The sequence below is a fragment of the Anas platyrhynchos genome, chromosome 2, assembly GCF_047663525.1.
Source record: "Anas platyrhynchos isolate ZD024472 breed Pekin duck chromosome 2, IASCAAS_PekinDuck_T2T, whole genome shotgun sequence".
Taxonomy (NCBI): domain Eukaryota; kingdom Metazoa; phylum Chordata; class Aves; order Anseriformes; family Anatidae; genus Anas; species Anas platyrhynchos.
In genome coordinates this window covers 79,449,831-79,470,718 of record NC_092588.1, presented here as the reverse complement: position 1 = coordinate 79,470,718, position 20,888 = coordinate 79,449,831, and the positions used below count along the sequence as shown (strand labels likewise).

General features: G+C 48.7%; 5 long non-coding RNA genes across 6 annotated transcripts; all 5 read left to right on the top strand.

The window, feature by feature from the left end:
* Positions 1-511: 511 nt before the first annotated feature.
* LOC140001934 (uncharacterized) lies at positions 512-4,741 on the top strand. The gene is made up of 3 exons (XR_011807742.1): positions 512-1,533; positions 3,448-3,527; positions 4,602-4,741. It is a non-coding gene; the product is annotated as an uncharacterized lncRNA (long non-coding RNA).
* A 1-nt stretch (position 4,742) lies between these two features.
* LOC119715203 (uncharacterized) lies at positions 4,743-6,616 on the top strand. Its single transcript, XR_005262390.2, has 4 exons — positions 4,743-4,880; positions 5,153-5,273; positions 6,000-6,201; positions 6,279-6,616. It is a non-coding gene; the product is annotated as an uncharacterized lncRNA (long non-coding RNA).
* A 1,975-nt stretch (positions 6,617-8,591) lies between these two features.
* LOC140001931 (uncharacterized) lies at positions 8,592-12,810 on the top strand. 2 transcript variants are annotated; one of them, XR_011807740.1, is made up of 3 exons: positions 8,592-9,622; positions 11,522-11,601; positions 12,671-12,810. It is a non-coding gene; the product is annotated as an uncharacterized lncRNA (long non-coding RNA). The 2 variants fall into 2 exon arrangements; XR_011807741.1 differs by lacking the exon at positions 8,592-9,622 and adding an exon at positions 9,982-10,854.
* A 1-nt stretch (position 12,811) lies between these two features.
* Positions 12,812-14,690, top strand: LOC119716079 (uncharacterized). Its single transcript, XR_005263761.2, has 4 exons — positions 12,812-12,949; positions 13,222-13,342; positions 14,069-14,270; positions 14,348-14,690. It is a non-coding gene; the product is annotated as an uncharacterized lncRNA (long non-coding RNA).
* Positions 14,691-17,164: 2,474 nt separating this feature from the next.
* Positions 17,165-20,888, top strand: LOC140001930 (uncharacterized). The gene is made up of 3 exons (XR_011807739.1): positions 17,165-17,700; positions 19,600-19,679; positions 20,749-20,888. It is a non-coding gene; the product is annotated as an uncharacterized lncRNA (long non-coding RNA).

The following is a 20,888-nucleotide window of genomic DNA, read 5'->3' as shown; positions in this document are numbered from 1 at the left end:
TTCCCTCACTTTCCTGTAACTTTCCTGTAAATTGCTGGTCAGGAGATAACAAGTGGAGAAATTTCGGATAAGAGAGAGAAAGTTGTGTTTACTATTGCCCTGGAGTTTCTGTTGGTCTGGCCACGGAAATGGAGTACTCAAAATCCTCAGGACACTCCGTTTATACCAGATTTATCCTAAAACTGCAGTATTTCTAGGCCCTTGGGATTCTTATCAATTAAAACATACTTTTTCACGCACAGAAGATGCAAAAAAGTGCGTCTCCTGCAGTATGCAGACAGAGCCAGTCCTGTCTCTTGATTCCTTCTGCCTTCTGCCTGAAGAGCAGCAGACAATCGAGTTCTTGTCTTCAGTAGCTACGGCCTTAACCAACTGTGCAGTCTGTCCATTCATCCACAGAGGAGGAAAAATAGCATGGAATAACTCCTCTCCTTTGTGCTAACAGAGGAGGGTACAGCTTCCTCACTCCAACCCCACCGAGGCAAAGCAGTCAGCAGTGCACGCCAGAGCCTCTGTCTCTTCCCCGTCTCCTGATGTGCAGCTGGATCACTCTCCCTTCTAGCCCCAGGATGGCTTTCAGCACACTCACAGAAGGGTCAGACTCACAGCTTGAGGACCCATCAGAAGAGGCTTTCACTCTTCTGCCACCACACCCCCTATACACATGCAATTTCACACATGCAAAGAGACACCATGGATTAGGGAGTTGCACAGAGAGGAGACCACACCCGTTTGCCTGCCTGCCTGCAGGTTGACACCAGTAGGGAGGTAATTCACCTCAGGAGTTTCCAGAGAGATGACAGAATATGGCCCTAGGCTCCTGCTGCTTCTTTCAGCCCTGACTCTTCAAATCCATAGGAACGCAAGAAACATTCCCAGCCAAGTGCTGCATATCTTGAAGGCTGGAGAAGCCACAGCCTTCTGCTTCATTTCATTTTAAAGATCAAGCCCAAGGTCACTCCCATAGAAGTAGTGGAAGCCATCTGGCTGGCTTGGCTTTCTCTCCAAAGAAGACCAAATGAGAGTTGGTCCCAGGTGAGGATGAGCCCTGACAGTTCCTGCATTTTGGTTCTCCTGCAGCCCACAAAGCTCTCACTGCCTTGCCTGAATTTTAACCCCTTTGGAACCAAATCTACAGATGATCTCTGTCAATCCAAAACAGCGCTTATTCACCATGTGAACAACAAATGCCTGGCATGGTTAACAGCACTTAGGTGCAAAGGTCAGATAGATGTAGCTGCATGTTACACATTTTTAGTCTGAATAGCACAATTTATCCTTTGACTCCATTTTGCTGTCATGTGGATATCAATTTGCAATCATTTGGTCTGTCCTCCCTTTGGTGGCTTCCGTGAGAAGAAGCTAGAAGCTGCCCCCCGTTAGAGAACGGCTCCACTGCTGGCCAGAGCCAAGCCAAGAAACGATGTCGCTTGTTCCTCTGGGAGAGCATATTGAAGAAAGGAGGACAAAAGTAACAACAAAAAGCTGTTTCCCAGGGAGAAAGAGAGGAGAAGCAGCCCTGCAGCCCCCCAGGTGAGTGCAGCAGGAGGGCAGGAGGCAGCAGCAGTTCCCCTGCGGGCTGTGCAGGGAGAGGCCCCCGGTGGAGCAGGCTGTCCCCCTGCAGCCCATGGAGCAGATCTCCACGCTGCAGCCCCCCCGTGGGTGGAGGAGCCCCCGGTGGAGCAGGTGGATGTGGCCTGGAGGAGGCTGCGGCCCATGGAGAGCCCCCGCAGGGCAGGAGCAGGCCCCGGGCCGCAGCTGCAGCCCCCCCGTGGAGAGGAGCCCCCGCAGGAGCAGGGGGTCTGGGGGGAGCTGCCGCCCAGCCGTGGGGGACCCGTGCTGGAGCAGTTTGCTCCTGGGGGATGGATGGATGGAGCCCGTGGGACGGAGCCGTGTGGGAGCAGTGCTTGAGGAGCTGCTGCCTGTGGGCAGCCCCTGCAGGATCAGCTGGGGAAGGACGGCATCCCGTGGGAGGGACCCCACGGGGAGCAGGGGCAGGGAGGGACCCTGAGGGTCACTCTGCTGAGTCTGCTTTGCCCGTCACCATACTTGTTGAGCCATCGCCCTGTCCTTATCTCAGCCCTGGAGCCCTTGGCATCGTATTTTCTCCCCCTTTCCCTTTGAGGAGGGGGAGTGAGAGAGCGGCCGTGCTGGAACTCGGCTGCCCACCCGCTTCCAACCACCGCAGTTGCAAAGTCCTGGGAAAGATTTCTTTCAAGAAATTAAACAAGGTGTTTAACAAAGAAATGCAGAGTTTCCTTTTGAAGGCTTCCTGGAGAATTGGGCTTCTTTCCTATTCCCAGCTCAGAGGAAGGGAATTGTTGATTTCACCTTCTTTTTTCTTACATGGAAATCAAAGGTGAACTGCTCTACAAGGACGGGCAACGTCTCAGAATCAAGCTCTTTTGCTCTGTAGTCCTTTCGCAAGGAAAAGATTGATCACACACCTTCCTTCCACAGACGTAGGGGAGCAGAGAATAATTTGGGAACTACTCTAATTCAAGTCAGTTTGGGCATAGTGGTACTTCCCTAGCTGTTTCTGAGACAGACGCATTAGCAACAGAGAGTGTTGTGCCGTCACTGGGAGGCGCCTGCGGTGATGACTTCAGAAACAGAAGGGAATTGTGTCACCACAGCACTGTGGCAACAGCTGCCTCCATGCACGTTTAGCTGGGAGGCACAGAGAAGGGTGCTGGATGCGATGAAACCACGTGAGGATTTGTGCATCTCCCCTTGAGGTGCACAGAGAGGGACCATGCCCTTCTGTAAGTGTTTTGATGCTTGGCTGAGGAAAAAAATGGGGTTTTGTTGTGAATGCTTCCTTGTAGTATTCTGTAGTTTGTGTCAAGTCCTTACAGAAGCCTCAAGGTTGGTACTTTGCTCAATGATGGAGCTGCACAGAGTGAGAACAGACCCAATGTACGGCTGAGGGCCTCTGCACGCTCTCTTCTTCCTACAGACGATCAACAAATAAGGGGAGACAGAGAAGAGTGTGCTGTGGTCCTCCCATAGACCGCAAGTACTAAAGCATAAACAAGAGGCTTAAGAGTCCCCCTGTCATGTTAAAATTCAGGACAGCAATGGACTTCCTCACACGGGCTGGCCTGTCGACTAGTGTCTCAGGCTGTGGCGTATGAAGATGCACTCCATCTGCTTTCAGGGTGGCAATGGCAGTGGGCAAGCTGCCTGACCTTAACATTTGTCATTTCATTTTTCACCTGAGTTTTGGTGGTTCTCCACGACTCATTCTTGGTCTAGAAAAAAATAAATAAATAAATAAATAAATAAATAAATAAATAAATAAAAGTGAATTTGGATCAAAATAAAAGGATAAAAGGATTTCCTTTCCATTAATTACATGTTCTTAACTTAACTAAAAAAAGTGAACTGCGATGAAAATAAAAGGATTTCCTTTCCATTCATTACATGTTCTTAACTTTGGAACAGATTTGGTTATTGACTTAGAAGGCAAATATCTGGCCAGACTGCAAGACTTGTGCTCGCAGCGTGGGACAGCTCTCGTAAAGGTGAGTCAGGGCAGTTTCTGGAAAACAAGACATCAGATCTCCAAAACACTTTCTTTGTGCTAATGTAGGAAGGGCGAGTAAGTGTAAAGGTAAGAGCCCAGATACCGTAAGAAGCAGAAAGTGTGAAGGAAACTTCCTTCTGGCTGATACAGCTCCATATCTAGTTGTCAAGTATGAAGAGAGCAGTGCTAAGTTTCTTGGGGAGAGGTAAAAAAGAAGAGACTGGGAGATTGTAAAAGGAAAAAGTGGGATTCCCTATTTCAGGAAATCCTAGGAACTGGAAATAGAGATTGGAAGAGTGCTTTAAGCCAAGACAGACACGTTTTAAAACTAAAACCTAGGAGTTGAATGAACCAAGAAATGAATCCATTTTGATTCTGCAGTTGTGTCCAGTGTTATCTTGGGAAATATGGTTTCCACATAAAAGGTATCTGGGGCTTGAAGTTCTCCTAAGGCCCTTCTCTGTGTATTCCCTACTGTTTGGTAAGCGCTGAGGTCACACTGCAGACAGCAGCACGTCCTCTCCCCACTACTTAGCTGTCTGTTCTCACAACACGTCTAGGAACAGAATGGCTTGGACACAACTGCGCCTAGGACCGAGTTCATTCAAGCTGGTGGACGAGGTAAAAGCTCTGGACAAGCGAAGGGGAGGGAGGGATGGGTGGACATACAATATGATCTCTTTAATCTCATTTCTCTAAGAATCCTGGCTGAGAAAACAAAACAAAACAGAATCAAAAAGAACAGAACAGAACAGAACAGAACAAATGAAGCAAGCAGCTAGCTTGCTGGAGACATTGTCTGGGAAGCAGTGAAAACACTTGCAAACAAAAACACATCAAAAGACTAACTCTTTGAGCTTAATTCTAATCCAACAGCATAACCTCAAAGTCCTGTTTCTGTTCATAACAGGCTGGTACCGTAACATGTCCCATTGGATGACTTTGCAGCATAGATGTCAGGAATGCAGCTTGGGATCCCCTCCTTCTACTCAGAGTTCACTTTGAAGGGATGAGCAAGTCATTCTTCCTGGGTTGACGGAAATCTAAAGTCTGTTTTCTAACACTCTTGCAGACGCTTCTCTGTCCATCGGCCTGTCCTGCCAACTCTGGTGTGAGTGTGAAGTTGTGGCAAGAGGGATTTCCCATTGCTATTTGAGCTGGTGATGGACACCAGCTTTCCTCGGAAATGGCTGATGTTGCTGAGGAGGCAGCAGTATCAAAGCCCTTGCTGATGAAGGTACAACAAGCTGGGGAGGCTTTGGCATTTCTGCACAACGCTGCTCCCTGACTGTCACTCCAGACTCAGATTCGGAAAGAAGCAAAGCAAGCGAGAGGAAAACTGGATGTCCTGGTAATTTTCTTTTTCTTTTCTTTCTTCATTCTTCACTTGTAAGAAAATCTAAATCTTAACCCTTTGTTTGAAAACACGGCTTTATGGAAATGCTTCTGGGTGTGCTCCTTCCCCTTGTGTGGAACCTGCTTCACCTCGCTTCAGCTCTAGGACACCTATGCACCAATTTATGCTTCCCATGATAAAGCGGCGTTCTTTCGCTATTCTTTTCTGTGATGCTTGCAGGCGAGGTTGAAAAGAGTTGTCAGTAGGATTCTTCGTTTCCTTTGCAGGATCCAAAGCTCCGTATTACCGTGGATCTTCTCCTCTGATCTGGAAAGCTTCACAGGCCAAAAGAGAATTGAGATGAAGAAGGAAATAGAGAATGCTGACCAATATTGCCAAGTGCCACCCGTAAGTTTTGGGAAAGAATCCGGTGCATTTCTGTAGTGGTAGAAAGTTCATCAAATCATCGACGTGCACTTGAAGGCAAGCAATGCTGTAAAAATGAAGAACGCAAGGCCCTGCTTAAGGACAATCTTCAGGCTGCTTCTAGATCAACAGCTTATTTGCTTCTTCCACACCCTCATCTCCGCTTGCTTAGAAGTTGTGAAGGTCGGAAGCACACTCCGCCTTTTTCATCCCCTCTGCGTATCTTTTCCCTGACAGCAACTTCTGTCTTGGCTCTTCACATCCAGCCAGAGCAGTTGCTTTGCCTCCGCAACCTGCAGGCTGACCTCTCGTGTGTACCTGTGCTGGACTGAGGGTAATGCTTGTAACGCACACAGATGCTGCATTCACTGTGACTTTTAGAAAAGAGAGCAAGAAGCTAACCTGCACAGCAGACTCTTAGGTTTCTGTATCTCTCTCTCTCTCTCTCTCTCTCTCTCTCTCTCTCTGCATATATATTTCAGTACTTATTTACTTCTTTAAAGATACCTTCAATAGAATAGATCCTTTAAGAAAGCTTACTTGTTCTTCCCCTTTCCTTGTTTTTAACGTTTGCTTTTCTAACCAATCCTTAATGTTACAACATTGGATTGATGCAGTACTCAGTCCTTAGAAGTTCTCAAAGCACATCAGTGATTTCTCTATTTCTCAACCTTTCCATCTTCATTGAGATCTCTCATCTGAATTTAGGTATGAGGTGCAGAAGAACACTGCAACCAGCTGAAGCCGTATCAGACACATGCTTCTGCTAGGAAGTCATTCCGAGGGATTCCAGGGTGTACTTTAGACAGGTTTGCTCTGGTCCTCTGGACTCAGCATCCCCAAGGGATATTTCAAAGCTCTCGGAAGGACCTGTCATTATCTCTGACACTGCAGCCTCCAGTAGGAAGGGGTAAATATTCCTTGCCCTTGTGCAAAGGAACTACTCAGTTAGCTGTTTCTAACCCAAATCTCGTTGTTGTCTTCTAGTGACAGACACCACCCGGCTAGCCAAGCTAAAGCACTGAAAATGGAAGGAGTGGGACATCTTCCAAAGCCTGCTGCTGCTTCTAAGCAGAACTGCGCTGTAGGTGGGGACACAGCAAGAGGACACGTCCAGGCCACGGTGGAACTGCAAGGCACCTGTCTGAGCCACACAACGAAGTCAGCGATTCCCAGTTGGAGACTGTTGCTCGACCAGTGACACAGCAGCTGGAGCGCTTCTGGTTGCTGCTGATGGGTTCCCGTGAATCAGCCAGGGATAGGAGCTGTGAGAACGCCTGAAGCGATTTGAAGTTACCCGAAAGAAAGAAGAGAGGAGAGAAGAAGACAAGAGGGGAGGGAAGGGGAGGGAATAAAAGGAAGGGAGGGGAGGGGAAGGGAGGGGAGGGCAAGGGGAGGGTAGGCTAGGCTAGGCTAGGCTAGGCTAGGCTAGGCTAGGCTAGGCTAGGATAGGATAGGATAGGATAGGATAGGATAGGATAGGATAGGATAGGATTGGGTAGGATAGGATAGGGTAGGATTGGGTAGGATAGGATAGGGTAGGGTAGGGTAGTGTAGCATAGCGTAGTGTAGCGTGTTAGAGGGGAGGGGAGCATAGGAGAGTATAGGGTAGTGTAGGGGATCGGAGTTTAGGGGAGTGTAGGGTAGGATACCGGAGGGGAGTGTAGGAGAGTGTAGGGGAGGGGGGCATAGGGTAATGTAGGGTAGTGTAGCGAAGGGGAGTGTAGGGTAGGATAGGGGAGGGGAGTGTAGGAGTGTGTAGGGTAGTACAGGGGAGGGGAGTGTAGCAGAGCGTAGGGACAGGGAGCATAGAGGAGGGGATGGTAGGGGAGGGGAGGAGATGGGAGGGGAGGGGAAGGGAGGGGAGGCAAAAGAGGGGAGGGGAGGGGATGGGAGGGGAGGGGAGGGGAGGGGAGGGGAGTGCTACCATAAATAAAATTGCCAAATACATGACATTTTGGATCTGGAGCCAAATCTTTGTGTACATGTCCTCTCCCCGTAGCCCCACGTGCTGTCCACGCACCCGAATCTGTCATACTGTTGCTCAGAAAGAACAGGGAGCATAGGGGAGGGCAGGGGAGTGGAGGGAAGGGGAAAGAGGGGATGGGAGGGGTGGGGAGCGCTACCATCAATAAAATTGCCAAATACAATGAAGGAGCAGCAGAGCCTGCAACCTCCATTCCCCAACATCCTCCAACCACCCCCCACTGCTCCGTGGGAAATAGATAGAAGAATCAAGACTGAGGTTTAGCCTGGGATGGAGGCAGTGTGGCGAGGTGGTTTTCTGTTTGGTTGGTTGGTTGGTTGGTTGGTTGGTTTTAAAGTTTTTAAATTCTCACTGTCCTACTTTGTGATCAGTTGGCAATAAATTCAATTACTCTTCCCCAAGCCAAGTCTGTTTTGTCCATGAAGCCATCTTCCAGTCCTGAAATAAGAAAGGAAACAGACCTGCAAGCACCTGTTACACAAGTGCAGGAAGAGTGACAAAGGAGGGTTTTGAGGCATGAAGTTACTGCAAGGATGCTCTGCTCTTTACTCACTTCAGTATGAAAAGCATGGCACTAGTGGGTGGTCCTTGGTGGTAGTTGTTTTTTTGTTGTTTGTTTGGTTGGTTTTTGTTTTGTCAGCTCCACCCCCCAGTATTTTGCTTGTTCTACTTGTTTTGGTGTGCCCCCATTCCCTCCCTCAAGGTAAAACATCCCTAGGGGCCATAACTTGCTGTTAGCAAACAAGATCTTGCAAAAGAGTCAAGTTAACATGGCACCACCTGCACTGGTGTATAAATAGCTCAAATATTTTCCCTCACTTTCCTGTAACTTTCCTGTAAATTGCTGGTCAGGAGATAACAAGTGGAGAAATTCAGGATAAGAGAGAGAAAGTTGTGTTTACTATTGCCCTGGAGTTTCTGTTGGTCTGGCCACGGAAATGGAGTACTCAAAATCCTCAGGACACTCATTTTTTACCAGATTTATCCTAAAACTGCAGTATTTCTAGGCCCTTGGGATTCTTATCAATTAAAACATACTTTTTCACGCACAGAAGATGCAAAAAAGTGCGTCTCCTGCAGTATGCAGACAGAGCCAGTCCTGTCTCTTGATTCCTTCTGCCTTCTGCCTGAAGAGCAGCAGACAATCGAGTTCTTGTCTTCAGTAGCTACGGCCTTAACCAACTGTGCAGTCTGTCCATTCATCCACAGAGGAGGAAAAATAGCATGGAATAACTCCTCTCCTTTGTGCTAACAGAGGAGGGTACAGCTTCCTCACTCCAACCCCACCGAGGCAAAGCAGTCAGCAGTGCACGCCAGAGCCTCTGTCTCTTCCCCGTCTCCTGATGTGCAGCTGGATCACTCTCCCTTCTAGCCCCAGGATGGCTTTCAGCACACTCACAGAAGGGTCAGACTCACAGCTTGAGGACCCATCAGAAGAGGCTTTCACTCTTCTGCCACCACACCCCCTATACACATGCAATTTCACACATGCAAAGAGACACCATGGATTAGGGAGTTGCACAGAGAGGAGACCACACCCGTTTGCCTGCCTGCCTGCAGGTTGACACCAGTAGGGAGGTAATTCACCTCAGGAGTTTCCAGAGAGATGACAGAATATGGCCCTAGGCTCCTGCTGCTTCTTTCAGCCCTGACTCTTCAAATCCATAGGAACGCAAGAAACATTCCCAGCCAAGTGCTGCATATCTTGAAGGCTGGAGAAGCCACAGCCTTCTGCTTCATTTCATTTTAAAGATCAAGCCCAAGGTCACTCCCATAGAAGTAGTGGAAGCCGTCTGGCTGGCTTGGCTTTCTCTCCAAAGAAGACCAAATGAGAGTTGGTCCCAGGTGAGGATGAGCCCTGACAGTTCCTGCATTTTGGTTCTCCTGCAGCCCACAAAGCTCTCACTGCCTTGCCTGAATTTTAACCCCTTTGGAACCAAATCTACAGATGATCTCTGTCAATCCAAAACAGCGCTTATTCACCATGTGAACAACAAATGCCTGGCATGGTTAACAGCACTTAGGTGCAAAGGTCAGATAGATGTAGCTGCATGTTACACATTTTTAGTCTGAATAGCACAATTTATCCTTTGACTCCATTTTGCTGTCATGTGGATATCAATTTGCAATCATTTGGTCTGTCCTCCCTTTGGTGGCTTCCGTGAGAAGAATCTAGAAGCTGCCCCCCGTTAGAGAACGGCTCCACTGCTGGCCAGAGCCAAGCCAAGAAACGATGTCGCTTGTTCCTCTGGGAGAGCATATTGAAGAAAGGAGAAAAAAAAATAACAAAAAAAAGCTGTTTCCCAGGGAGAAAGAGAGGAGAAGCAGCCCTGCAGCCCCCCAGGTGAGTGCAGCAGGAGGGCAGGAGGCAGCAGCAGTTCCCCTGCGGGCTGTGCAGGGAGAGGCCCCCGGTGGAGCAGGCTGTCCCCCTGCAGCCCATGGAGCAGATCTCCACGCTGCAGCCCCCCCGTGGGTGGAGGAGCCCCCGGTGGAGCAGGTGGATGTGGCCTGGAGGAGGCTGCGGCCCATGGAGAGCCCCCGCAGGGCAGGAGCAGGCCCCGGGCCGCAGCTGCAGCCCCCCCGTGGAGAGGAGCCCCCGCAGGAGCAGGGGGTCTGGGGGGAGCTGCCGCCCAGCCGTGGGGGACCCGTGCTGGAGCAGTTTGCTCCTGGGGGATGGATGGATGGAGCCCGTGGGACGGAGCCGTGTGGGAGCAGTGCTTGAGGAGCTGCTGCCTGTGGGCAGCCCCTGCAGGATCAGCTGGGGAAGGACGGCATCCCGTGGGAGGGACCCCACGGGGAGCAGGGGCAGGGAGGGACCCTGAGGGTCACTCTGCTGAGTCTGCTTTGCCCGTCACCATACTTGTTGAGCCATCGCCCTGTCCTTATCTCAGCCCTGGAGCCCTTGGCATCGTATTTTCTCCCCCTTTCCCTTTGAGGAGGGGGAGTGAGAGAGCGGCCATGCTGGAACTCGGCTGCCCACCCGCTTCCAACCACCGCAGTTGCAAAGTCCTGGGAAAGATTTCTTTCAAGAAATTAAACAAGGTGTTTAACAAAGAAATGCAGAGTTTCCTTTTGAAGGCTTCCTGGAGGATTGGGCTTCTTTCCTATTCCCAGCTCAGAGGAAGGGAATTGTTGATTTCACCTTCTTTTTTCTGACATGGAAATCAAAGGTGAACTGCTCTACAAGGACGGGCAACGTCTCAGAATCAAGCTCTTTTGCTCTGTAGTCCTTTCGCAAGGAAAAGATTGATCACACACCTTCCTTCCACAGACGTAGGGGAGCAGAGAATAATTTGGGAACTACTCTAATTCAAGTCAGTTTGGGCATAGTGGTACTTCCCTAGCTGTTTCTGAGACAGACGCATTAGCAACAGAGAGTGTTGTGCCGTCACTGGGAGGCGCCTGCGGTGATGACTTCAGAAACAGAAGGGAATTGTGTCACCACAGCACTGTGGCAACAGCTGCCTCCGTGCACGTTTAGCTGGGAGGCACAGAGAAGGGTGCTGGATGCGATGAAACCACGTGAGGATTTGTGCATCTCCCCTTGAGGTGCACAGAGAGGGACCATGCCCTTCTGTAAGTGTTTTGATGCTTGGCTGAGGAAAAAAATGGGGTTTTGTTGTGAATGCTTCCTTGTAGTATTCTGTAGTTTGTGTCAAGTCCTTACAGAAGCCTCAAGGTTGGTACTTTGCTCAATGATGGAGCTGCACAGAGTGAGAACAGACCCAATGTACGGCTGAGGGCCTCTGCACGCTCTCTTCTTCCTACAGACGATCAACAAATAAGGGGAGACAGAGAAGAGTGTGCTGTGGTCCTCCCATAGACCGCAAGTACTAAAGCATAAACAAGAGGCTTAAGAGTCCCCCTGTCATGTTAAAATTCAGGACAGCAATGGACTTCCTCACACGGGCTGGCCTGTCGACTAGTGTCTCAGGCTGTGGCGTATGAAGATGCACTCCATCTGCTTTCAGGGTGGCAATGGCAGTGGGCAAGCTGCCTGACCTTAACATTTGTCATTTCATTTTTCACCTGAGTTTTGGTGGTTCTCCACGACTCATTCTTGGTCTAGAAAATAAATAAATAAATAAATAAATAAATAAAAGTGAATTTGGATCAAAATAAAAGGATAAAAGGATTTCCTTTCCATTAATTACATGTTCTTAACTTAACTAAAAAAAGTGAACTGCGATGAAAATAAAAGGATTTCCTTTCCATTCATTACATGTTCTTACCTTTGGAACAGATTTGGTTATTGACTTAGAAGGCAAATATCTGGCCAGACTGCAAGACTTGTGCTCGCAGCGTGGGACAGCTCTCGTAAAGGTGAGTCAGGGCAGTTTCTGGAAAACAAGACATCAGATCTCCAAAACACTTTCTTTGTGCTAATGTAGGAAGGGCGAGTAAGTGTAAAGGTAAGAGCCCAGATACCGTAAGAAGCAGAAAGTGTGAAGGAAACTTCCTTCTGGCTGATACAGCTCCATATCTAGTTGTCAAGTATGAAGAGAGCAGTGCTAAGTTTCTTGGGGAGAGGTAAAAAAGAAGAGACTGGGAGATTGTAAAAGGAAAAAGTGGGATTCCCTATTTCAGGAAATCCTAGGAACTGGAAATAGAGATTGGAAGAGTGCTTTAAGCCAAGACAGACACGTTTTAAAACTAAAACCTAGGAGTTGAATGAACCAAGAAATGAATCCATTTTGATTCTGCAGTTGTGTCCAGTGTTATCTTGGGAAATATGGTTTCCACATAAAAGGTATCTGGGGCTTGAAGTTCTCCTAAGGCCCTTCTCTGTGTATTCCCTACTGTTTGGTAAGCGCTGAGGTCACACTGCAGACAGCAGCACGTCCTCTCCCCACTACTTAGCTGTCTGTTCTCACAACACGTCTAGGAACAGAATGGCTTGGACACAACTGCGCCTAGGACCGAGTTCATTCAAGCTGGTGGACGAGGTAAAAGCTCTGGACAAGCGAAGGGGAGGGAGGGATGGGTGGACATACAATATGATCTCTTTAATCTCATTTCTCTAAGAATCCTGGCTGAGAAAACAAAACAAAACAGAATCAAAAAGAACAGAACAGAACAGAACAAATGAAGCAAGCAGCTAGCTTGCTGGAGACATTGTCTGGGAAGCAGTGAAAACACTTGCAAACAAAAACACATCAAAAGACTAACTCTTTGAGCTTAATTCTAATCCAACAGCATAACCTCAAAGTCCTGTTTCTGTTCATAACAGGCTGGTACCGTAACATGTCCCATTGGATGACTTTGCAGCATAGATGTCAGGAATGCAGCTTGGGATCCCCTCCTTCTACTCAGAGTTCACTTTGAAGGGATGAGCAAGTCATTCTTCCTGGGTTGACGGAAATCTAAAGTCTGTTTTCTAACACTCTTGCAGACGCTTCTCTGTCCATCGGCCTGTCCTGCCAACTCTGGTGTGAGTGTGAAGTTGTGGCAAGAGGGATTTCCCATTGCTATTTGAGCTGGTGATGGACACCAGCTTTCCTCGGAAATGGCTGATGTTGCTGAGGAGGCAGCAGTATCAAAGCCCTTGCTGATGAAGGTACAACAAGCTGGGGAGGCTTTGGCATTTCTGCACAACGCTGCTCCCTGACTGTCACTCCAGACTCAGATTCGGAAAGAAGCAAAGCAAGCGAGAGGAAAACTGGATGTCCTGGTAATTTTCTTTTTCTTTTCTTTCTTCATTCTTCACTTGTAAGAAAATCTAAATCTTAACCCTTTGTTTGAAAACACGGCTTTATGGAAATGCTTCTGGGTGTGCTCCTTCCCCTTGTGTGGAACCTGCTTCACCTCGCTTCAGCTCTAGGACACCTATGCACCAATTTATGCTTCCCATGATAAAGCGGCGTTCTTTCGCTATTCTTTTCTGTGATGCTTGCAGGCGAGGTTGAAAAGAGTTGTCAGTAGGATTCTTCGTTTCCTTTGCAGGATCCAAAGCTCCGTATTACCGTGGATCTTCTCCTCTGATCTGGAAAGCTTCACAGGCCAAAAGAGAATTGAGATGAAGAAGGAAATAGAGAATGCTGACCAATATTGCCAAGTGCCACCCGTAAGTTTTGGGAAAGAATCCGGTGCATTTCTGTAGTGGTAGAAAGTTCATCAAATCATCGACGTGCACTTGAAGGCAAGCAATGCTGTAAAAATGAAGAACGCAAGGCCCTGCTTAAGGACAATCTTCAGGCTGCTTCTAGATCAACAGCTTATTTGCTTCTTCCACACCCTCATCTCCGCTTGCTTAGAAGTTGTGAAGGTCGGAAGCACACTCCGCCTTTTTCATCCCCTCTGCGTATCTTTTCCCTGACAGCAACTTCTGTCTTGGCTCTTCACATCCAGCCAGAGCAGTTGCTTTGCCTCCGCAACCTGCAGGCTGACCTCTCGTGTGTACCTGTGCTGGACTGAGGGTAATGCTTGTAACGCACACAGATGCTGCATTCACTGTGACTTTTAGAAAAGAGAGCAAGAAGCTAACCTGCACAGCAGACTCTTAGGTTTCTGTATCTCTCTCTCTCTCTCTCTCTCTCTCTCTCTCTCTCTGCATATATATTTCAGTACTTATTTACTTCTTTAAAGATACCTTCAATAGAATAGATCCTTTAAGAAAGCTTACTTGTTCTTCCCCTTTCCTTGTTTTTAACGTTTGCTTTTCTAACCAATCCTTAATGTTACAACATTGGATTGATGCAGTACTCAGTCCTTAGAAGTTCTCAAAGCACATCAGTGATTTCTCTATTTCTCAACCTTTCCATCTTCATTGAGATCTCTCATCTGAATTTAGGTATGAGGTGCAGAAGAACACTGCAACCAGCTGAAGCCGTATCAGACACATGCTTCTGCTAGGAAGTCATTCCGAGGGATTCCAGGGTGTACTTTAGACAGGTTTGCTCTGGTCCTCTGGACTCAGCATCCCCAAGGGATATTTCAAAGCTCTCGGAAGGACCTGTCATTATCTCTGACACTGCAGCCTCCAGTAGGAAGGGGTAAATATTCCTTGCCCTTGTGCAAAGGAACTACTCAGTTAGCTGTTTCTAACCCAAATCTCGTTGTTGTCTTCTAGTGACAGACACCACCCGGCTAGCCAAGCTAAAGCACTGAAAATGGAAGGAGTGGGACATCTTCCAAAGCCTGCTGCTGCTTCTAAGCAGAACTGCGCTGTAGGTGGGGACACAGCAAGAGGACACGTCCAGGCCACGGTGGAACTGCAAGGCACCTGTCTGAGCCACACAACGAAGTCAGCGATTCCCAGTTGGAGACTGTTGCTCGACCAGTGACACAGCAGCTGGAGCGCTTCTGGTTGCTGCTGATGGGTTGCCGTGAATCAGCCAGGGATAGGAGCTATGAGAACGCCTGAAGCGATTTGAAGTTACCCGAAAGAAAGAAGAGAGGAGAGAAGAAGACAAGAGGGGAGGGAAGGGGAGGGAATAAAAGGAAGGGAGGGGAGGGGAAGGGAGGGGAGGGCAAGGGGAGGGTAGGATAGGATAGGATAGGATAGGATAGGATAGGATAGGATAGGATAGGATAGGATAGGATAGGATAGGATAGGATAGGATAGGATAGGATAGGATAGGATAGGATTGGGTAGGATAGGATAGGGTAGGATTGGGTAGGATAGGATAGGGTAGGGTAGGGTAGTGTAGCATAGCGTAGTGTAGCGTGTTAGAGGGGAGGGGAGCATAGGAGAGTATAGGGTAGTGTAGGGGATCGGAGTTTAGGGGAGTGTAGGGTAGGATACCGGAGGGGAGTGTAGGAGAGTGTAGGGGAGGGGGGCATAGGGTAATGTAGGGTAGTGTAGCGAAGGGGAGTGTAGGGTAGGATAGGGGAGGGGAGTGTAGGAGTGTGTAGGGTAGTACAGGGGAGGGGAGTGTAGCAGAGCGTAGGGACAGGGAGCATAGAGGAGGGGATGGTAGGGGAGGGGAGGAGATGGGAGGGGAGGGGAAGGGAGGGGAGGCAAAAGAGGGGAGGGGAGGGGATGGGAGGGGAGGGGAGGGGAGGGGAGGGGAGTGCTACCATAAATAAAATTGCCAAATACATGACATTTTGGATCTGGAGCCAAATCTTTGTGTACATGTCCTCTCCCCGTAGCCCCACGTGCTGTCCACGCACCCGAATCTGTCATACTGTTGCTCAGAAAGAACAGGGAGCATAGGGGAGGGCAGGGGAGTGGAGGGAAGGGGAAAGAGGGGATGGGAGGGGTGGGGAGCGCTACCATCAATAAAATTGCCAAATACAATGAAGGAGCAGCAGAGCCTGCAACCTCCATTCCCCAACATCCTCCAACCACCCCCCACTGCTCCGTGGGAAATAGATAGAAGAATCAAGACTGAGGTTTAGCCTGGGATGGAGGCAGTGTGGCGAGGTGGTTTTCTGTTTGGTTGGTTGGTTGGTTGGTTGGTTGGTTTTAAAGTTTTTAAATTCTCACTGTCCTACTTTGTGATCAGTTGGCAATAAATTCAATTACTCTTCCCCAAGCCAAGTCTGTTTTGTCCATGAAGCCATCTTCCAGTCCTGAAATAAGAAAGGAAACAGACCTGCAAGCACCTGTTACACAAGTGCAGGAAGAGTGACAAAGGAGGGTTTTGAGGCATGAAGTTACTGCAAGGATGCTCTGCTCTTTACTCACTTCAGTATGAAAAGCATGGCACTAGTGGGTGGTCCTTGGTGGTAGTTGTTTTTTTGTTGTTTGTTTGGTTGGTTTTTGTTTTGTCAGCTCCACCCCCCAGTATTTTGCTTGTTCTACTTGTTTTGGTGTGCCCCCATTCCCTCCCTCAAGGTAAAACATCCCTAGGGGCCATAACTTGCTGTTAGCAAACAAGATCTTGCAAAAGAGTCAAGTTAACATGGCACCACCTGCACTGGTGTATAAATAGCTCAAATATTTTCCCTCACTTTCCTGTAACTTTCCTGTAAATTGCTGGTCAGGAGATAACAAGTGGAGAAATTCAGGATAAGAGAGAGAAAGTTGTGTTTACTATTGCCCTGGAGTTTCTGTTGGTCTGGCCACGGAAATGGAGTACTCAAAATCCTCAGGACACTCATTTTTTACCAGATTTATCCTAAAACTGCAGTATTTCTAGGCCCTTGGGATTCTTATCAATTAAAACATACTTTTTCACGCACAGAAGATGCAAAAAAGTGCGTCTCCTGCAGTATGCAGACAGAGCCAGTCCTGTCTCTTGATTCCTTCTGCCTTCTGCCTGAAGAGCAGCAGACAATCGAGTTCTTGTCTTCAGTAGCTACGGCCTTAACCAACTGTGCAGTCTGTCCATTCATCCACAGAGGAGGAAAAATAGCATGGAATAACTCCTCTCCTTTGTGCTAACAGAGGAGGGTACAGCTTCCTCACTCCAACCCCACCGAGGCAAAGCAGTCAGCAGTGCACGCCAGAGCCTCTGTCTCTTCCCCGTCTCCTGATGTGCAGCTGGATCACTCTCCCTTCTAGCCCCAGGATGGCTTTCAGCACACTCACAGAAGGGTCAGACTCACAGCTTGAGGACCCATCAGAAGAGGCTTTCACTCTTCTGCCACCACACCCCCTATACACATGCAATTTCACACATGCAAAGAGACACCATGGATTAGGGAGTTGCACAGAGAGGAGACCACACCCGTTTGCCTGCCTGCCTGCAGGTTGACACCAGTAGGGAGGTAATTCACCTCAGGAGTTTCCAGAGAGATGACAGAATATGGCCCTAGGCTCCTGCTGCTTCTTTCAGCCCTGACTCTTCAAATCCATAGGAACGCAAGAAACATTCCCAGCCAAGTGCTGCATATCTTGAAGGCTGGAGAAGCCACAGCCTTCTGCTTCATTTCATTTTAAAGATCAAGCCCAAGGTCACTCCCATAGAAGTAGTGGAAGCCGTCTGGCTGGCTTGGCTTTCTCTCCAAAGAAGACCAAATGAGAGTTGGTCCCAGGTGAGGATGAGCCCTGACAGTTCCTGCATTTTGGTTCTCCTGCAGCCCACAAAGCTCTCACTGCCTTGCCTGAATTTTAACCCCTTTGGAACCAAATCTACAGATGATCTCTGTCAATCCAAAACAGCGCTTATTCACCATGTGAACAACAAATGCCTGGCATGGTTAACAGCACTTAGGTGCAAAGGTCAGATAGATGTAGCTGCATGTTACACATTTTTAGTCTGAATAGCACAATTTATCCTTTGACTCCATTTTGCTGTCATGTGGATATCAATTTGCAATCATTTGGTCTGTCCTCCCTTTGGTGGCTTCCGTGAGAAGAAGCTAGAAGCTGCCCCCCGTTAGAGAACGGCTCCACTGCTGGCCAGAGCCAAGCCAAGAAACGATGTCGCTTGTTCCTCTGGGAGAGCATATTGAAGAAAGGAGGACAAAAGTAACAACAAAAAGCTGTTTCCCAGGGAGAAAGAGAGGAGAAGCAGCCCTGCAGCCCCCCAGGTGAGTGCAGCAGGAGGGCAGGAGGCAGCAGCAGTTCCCCTGCGGGCTGTGCAGGGAGAGGCCCCCGGTGGAGCAGGCTGTCCCCCTGCAGCCCATGGAGCAGATCTCCACGCTGCAGCCCCCCCGTGGGTGGAGGAGCCCCCGGTGGAGCAGGTGGATGTGGCCTGGAGGAGGCTGCGGCCCATGGAGAGCCCCCGCAGGGCAGGAGCAGGCCCCGGGCCGCAGCTGCAGCCCCCCCGTGGAGAGGAGCCCCCGCAGGAGCAGGGGGTCTGGGGGGAGCTGCCGCCCAGCCGTGGGGGACCCGTGCTGGAGCAGTTTGCTCCTGGGGGATGGATGGATGGAGCCCGTGGGACGGAGCCGTGTGGGAGCAGTGCTTGAGGAGCTGCTGCCTGTGGGCAGCCCCTGCAGGATCAGCTGGGGAAGGACGGCATCCCGTGGGAGGGACCCCACGGGGAGCAGGGGCAGGGAGGGACCCTGAGGGTCACTCTGCTGAGTCTGCTTTGCCCGTCACCATACTTGTTGAGCCATCGCCCTGTCCTTATCTCAGCCCTGGAGCCCTTGGCATCGTATTTTCTCCCCCTTTCCCTTTGAGGAGGGGGAGTGAGAGAGCGGCCATGCTGGAACTCGGCTGCCCACCCGCTTCCAACCACCGCAGTTGCAAAGTCCTGGGAAAGATTTCTTTCAAGAAATTAAACAAGGTGTTTAACAAAGAAATGCAGAGTTTCCTTTTGAAGGCTTCCTGGAGGATTGGGCTTCTTTCCTATTCCCAGCTCAGAGGAAGGGAATTGTTGATTTCACCTTCTTTTTTCTGACATGGAAATCAAAGGTGAACTGCTCTACAAGGACGGGCAACGTCTCAGAATCAAGCTCTTTTGCTCTGTAGTCCTTTCGCAAGGAAAAGATTGATCACACACCTTCCTTCCACAGACGTAGGGGAGCAGAGAATAATTTGGGAACTACTCTAATTCAAGTCAGTTTGGGCATAGTGGTACTTCCCTAGCTGTTTCTGAGACAGACGCATTAGCAACAGAGAGTGTTGTGCCGTCACTGGGAGGCGCCTGCGGTGATGACTTCAGAAACAGAAGGGAATTGTGTCACCACAGCACTGTGGCAACAGCTGCCTCCGTGCACGTTTAGCTGGGAGGCACAGAGAAGGGTGCTGGATGCGATGAAACCACGTGAGGATTTGTGCATCTCCCCTTGAGGTGCACAGAGAGGGACCATGCCCTTCTGTAAGTGTTTTGATGCTTGGCTGAGGAAAAAAATGGGGTTTTGTTGTGAATGCTTCCTTGTAGTATTCTGTAGTTTGTGTCAAGTCCTTACAGAAGCCTCAAGGTTGGTACTTTGCTCAATGATGGAGCTGCACAGAGTGAGAACAGACCCAATGTACGGCTGAGGGCCTCTGCACGCTCTCTTCTTCCTACAGACGATCAACAAATAAGGGGAGACAGAGAAGAGTGTGCTGTGGTCCTCCCATAGACCGCAAGTACTAAAGCATAAACAAGAGGCTTAAGAGTCCCCCTGTCATGTTAAAATTCAGGACAGCAATGGACTTCCTCACACGGGCTGGCCTGTCGACTAGTGTCTCAGGCTGTGGCATATGAAGATGCACTCCATCTGCTTTCAGGGTAGCAATGGCAGTGGGCAAGCTGCCTGACCTTAACATTTGTCATTTCATTTTTCACCTGAGTTTTGGTGGTTCTCCACGACTCATTCTTGGTCTAGAAAATAAATAAATAAATAAATAAATAAATAAAAGTGAATTTGGATCAAAATAAAAGGATAAAAGGATTTCCTTTCCATTAATTACATGTTCTTAACTTAACTAAAAAAAGTGAACTGCGATGAAAATAAAAGGATTTCCTTTCCATTCATTACATGTTCTTAACTTTGGAACAGATTTGGTTATTGACTTAGAAGGCAAATATCTGGCCAGACTGCAAGACTTGTGCTCGCAGCGTGGGACAGCTCTCGTAAAGGTGAGTCAGGGCAGTTTCTGGAAAACAAGACATCAGATCTCCAAAACACTTTCTTTGTGCTAATGTAGGAAGGGCGAGTAAGTGTAAAGGTAAGAGCCCAGATACCGTAAGAAGCAGAAAGTGTGAAGGAAACTTCCTTCTGGCTGATACAGCTCCATATCTAGTTGTCAAGTATGAAGAGAGCAGTGCTAAGTTTCTTGGGGAGAGGTAAAAAAGAAGAGACTGGGAGATTGTAAAAGGAAAAAGTGGGATTCCCTATTTCAGGAAATCCTAGGAACTGGAAATAGAGATTGGAAGAGTGCTTTAAGCCAAGACAGACACGTTTTAAAACTAAAACCTAGGAGTTGAATGAACCAAGAAATGAATCCATTTTGATTATGCAGTTGTGTCCAGTGTTATCTTGGGAAATATGGTTTCCACATAAAAGGTATCTGGGGCTTGAAGTTCTCCTAAGGCCCTTCTCTGTGTATTCCCTACTGTTTGGTAAGCGCTGAGGTCACACTGCAGACAGCAGCACGTCCTCTCCCCACTACTTAGCTGTCTGTTCTCACAACACGTCTAGGAACAGAATGGCTTGGACACAACTGCGCCTAGGACCGAGTTCATTCAAGCTGGTGGACGAGGTAAAAGCTCTGGACAAGCGAAGGGGAGGGAGGGATGGGTGGACATACAATATGATCTCTTTAATCTCATTTCTCTAAGAATCCTGGCTGAGAAAACAAAACAAAACAGAATCAAAAAGAACAGAACAGAACAGAACAAATGAAGCAAGCAGCTAGCTTGCTGGAGACATTGTCTGGGAAGCAGTGAAAACACTTGCAAACAAAAACACGTCAAAAGACTAACTCTTTGAGCTTAATTCTAATCCAACAGCATAACCTCAAAGTCCTGTTTCTGTTCATAACAGGCTGGTACAGTAACATGTCCCGTTGGATGACTTTGCAGCATAGATGTCAGGAATGCAGCTTGGGATCCCCTCCTTCTACTCAGAGTTCACTTTGAAGGGATGAGCAAGTCATTCTTCCTGGGTTGACGGAAATCTAAAGTCTGTTTTCTAACACTCTTGCAGACGCTTCTCTGTCCATCGGCCTGTCCTGCCAACTCTGGTGTGAGTGTGAAGTTGTGGCAAGAGGGATTTCCCATTGCTATTTGAGCTGGTGATGGACACCAGCTTTCCTCGGAAATGGCTGATGTTGCTGAGGAGGCAGC